The sequence below is a fragment of the Rattus norvegicus genome, chromosome 3, assembly GCF_021556685.1.
Source record: "Rattus norvegicus strain SHRSP/BbbUtx chromosome 3, alternate assembly SHRSP_T2T, whole genome shotgun sequence".
Taxonomy (NCBI): Eukaryota; Metazoa; Chordata; class Mammalia; order Rodentia; family Muridae; genus Rattus; species Rattus norvegicus.
The window spans coordinates 35,671,991-35,675,481 of record NC_141536.1 but is presented as its reverse complement, the minus strand read 5'-3'; the positions used below and the strand labels follow the sequence as shown (position 1 = coordinate 35,675,481).

At 46.9% G+C, this 3,491-nt stretch overlaps 1 pseudogene; it reads left to right on the top strand.

The window, feature by feature from the left end:
• Nucleotides 1-337: 337 nt before the first annotated feature.
• On the top strand, nt 338-1,482 carry Ldha-ps11 (lactate dehydrogenase A, pseudogene 11; annotated as a pseudogene).
• The last annotated feature ends 2,009 nt before the right edge of the window (nt 1,483-3,491 follow it).

The following is a 3,491-nucleotide window of genomic DNA, read 5'->3' as shown; positions in this document are numbered from 1 at the left end:
CTTTGCTCACATCTAAGGAGCTTTCCCTCGTTTGATTCCCTTTAGCCATTGCCTTCTGCGTAGCACAACCATAGCCAAGAATCTTTCTTCTTTGCCTGCCACAGCACCCGCCACAGGAATCTGAGGTTGGCTGACCATTTTCAGTATTTTAATGTCACTTAAGTGAATTATAGTGTCCTATACACTCCCTACTTAAAACGTTATCTCTCGGCTGGAGCCACTGTCGCCGAGCCCAGCCTATGCTGCTGCTGCTGCTCGCCCATCGACCCCCATCGTGCACTAGCAATCTCAAAAGATTCAAAGTCCAAGATAACAGCCCTCAAGGACCAGCTGACTGTGAATCTTCTTAAGGAAGAACAGGTCCCCCAGAACAAGATTACAGTTGTTGGGGTTGGTGCTGTGGCATGACTGTGCCATCTGTATCTTCATGAAGGACTTGGCCGATGAGCTTGCCCTTGTTGATGTCATGGAAGACAAGCTAAAGGGAGAGATCATGGATCTCCAGCATGGCAGCCTTTTCCTTAAGACACCAAAAATTGTCTCCAGCAAAGACTACAATGTGACTGCAAACTCCAAGCTGGTCATTATCACGGCGGAGGCCGGTCAGCAAGATGGAGAGAGCTGGCTCAATTTGGTCCAACGAAACTCAAACATCTTCAAGTTCATCATTCCGAACATTGGGAAGTAGAGTCCACAGTGCAGGCTGCTCATTGTCTCAAATCCAGGGGAAATCTTGTCCTACGTGGCTTGGAGGATCAGTGGATTTCCCCAAAGCTGAGTTATTAGAAATGGTCGTGGGGTTGGGGATTTAGCGCAGTGTTAGAGCGCTTGCCTAGCAAGTGCGAGGCCCTGGGTTCGGTCCCCAGCTCCGAAAAAAAGAAAAGAAAGAAAAATGGTCGTGATCTGGATTCAGCTTGGTTCTGTTACTTGATGGGAGAAAGACTGGGAGTTCACCTGCTGAGCTGTCACAGGTGGGTCCTAGGAGAGCATGGCGACTCCAGTGTGCCTGTGTGGAGTGGTGTGAATGTTGCTGGCGTCTCCCTGAAGCCTCTGAACCCAGAATTGGGCACACACACGGACAAGTAGCCATGGAAGGATGTTCACAGGCATGTGGTTGACAGTGCATAGGAGGTGATCAAACTGAAAGGTTGCACATCCTGGGCCATTGGCCTCTCCATGGCAGACTTGGCCGAGAGCATAATGAAGAACCTTAGGCAGGTGCATCCCATTTCCACCATGATTAAGGGTCTCTATGGAATCAATGATGACGTCTTCCTCAGTGTCCCGTGTATCCTGGGACAAAATGGAATCTCAGATGTTGTGAAGGTGACACTGACTCCCGAGGAGGAGGCCCGCCTGAAGAAGAGTGCAGATACCCTCTGGGGAATCCAGAAGGAGCTGCAGTTCTAAAGTCTCCCCAGTGTCCTAGCCCTTCACTGTCCGGGCTGCAGCAGGGTTTCTATGGAGACCACACACTTCTCATCTGAGCTGTGGTTAGTCCAGTTGTGTTGAGGTGGTCTTTGGGAAATCTCAGTTCCCACACCTCTACCCTGTTGCTAAGTGGTACTTGTGTAGTGGTAACCTGGTTAGTGTGACAGTCCCACTGTCTCCAAGACACACTGCCAACTGTGTGCAGGCTTGGATTACCCTGGGAGCCTGCTGCATTGCTGCTCTGTGCACCCTCACCAAACATGCCTAGGCCAATGAGTTCCCAGTCAGTCATAACCTGGCTCCAGTGTGTAAGTCCATCGTGCATATCTTGTGCATAAATGTTCTACAGGATATTTTCTGTATTATATGTGTCTATAGTGCACATTGCAATATTACATGAAATGTAAGATCTGCATATGGATGACAGAACCAACCACTCAAGTGTCATGCCAAGGAAAACACCAAATAAACCTTGAACAGTGGGAAAAAAAGTTATCTCTCCTTGCTCTGATAGAAATACAGAAAGTTAGATAGATTCCCCATTCTCCATTGATATTTTATTCATTTCCTAATAGGAAAATGAGCCAATTATCTGGGGGGTGAAAATGCTTGCTACCAGTTTTTTTTTTCTCTCCAGGCTCCTCATCGTCAGAGGGTTCAGAGACCTCATAATACTTTTCCTGTGAAAGGAGGGCAAGCCATGATTCACTGCTCCCTGGCAGCCAATGACACAGTAACAGAGTAGTCACTTGCAGTGGTGGTCTGCGATCCCAGCTCTGCGTTCACCCGCTGACCTGACACCATTGTTTCTGAAGTGAGATAAAGATAAGAAAGTCTAATCTGTGTGGTGACTTGAGGCTGATTACGTCTGTCTGGCTTGCAGTTATTCATGGTGAATTGTAGTTACGGTCACTGAGGCTGTTGTAGCTGCTTTTATGGTTGTTGCCATGCATACTCCTTGTGGGTGGCCTCTGACCCTTTCCCTGCCTGTTCAATCTTTCAGGGTTTCCTGTTAGGCCTTTTCTAGTCACACAATGAGCTGAGATTCTCTCAGACAGACCCATTTTTCTTGCTCTTTCGTTCTCTGTGATTTCATTTCATTTCCTTCTTAGCTGAGAGTCGTTTGCTGTGTGCAGCTCTGTCCATAAAGCCCCGGACTCCTGATTCTCGTCTGCTAGCCATAGCCACTTGTTTATCCAGCAGATGCTCCCGTGTTCACCGCTCTTCTTGAGCGATGCGATGGCAATGATAGTAGTAACACCGGGGACTGAGAGGGAACCTAGAGACTTCTTTTCAATTCATTGATCCATCCATTAATCATTAACGCAAGTGCTTAATGTTCTGAGACTTTGCCAGTTCTCTTTCCACCCAGAATTGACTCCCAAGTCTATTCCAACCATTGCTGGACCCTACTCTTCCTTCTCAGATCTCCGAGCCCTGTTGTTATCCTCCGACTGGCATGTTTTCACATCTTCCTTTTATTTTTTACTCTATGATAAGGAGGATCTTCATGTATGTGAGCCAGGGAGTATTTGCTCTTTGCTCCTTTGAATAACATGACGCTCCTCCTGCTCCTGCTCCTCCTTCCTTTCTCCCTCCTCTCTTTCTTTTGAATCTCTCTATGAAGTACAGGCTGTCCTTGAACTCAGATCCTCTTGCCTCAAGTTCTCTAGAGTTAGCATCCCATGCACCTGATTGCTTAGTTTCGTAAAGTTCTTTAGCATTAAGTTTACATGAGTTACTCAGCCATTAAAAACAATGACTTCGTGAAATTCATAGGCAAATGGATGGAAGTAAAAAATATCATCCTGAGTGATGTAACCCATTTACTGATACTTGGATATTAGCTCAAAAGTCCGGATTACCCAAGATACAATCCACAGACTACATGAGGCTCAAGAAGAAGATAACCAAAGTGCAGATGCTTCAGTCCTTCTTAAAAGGGGGAATACAAATATTCATGGGAGGAGAGATGGAGACAACGTTTGGAGCAGAGACTGAAGGAAAGGTCATCCAGACACTGCCCCACCTGGGGATCCAGCCCATATACATACAGCCAC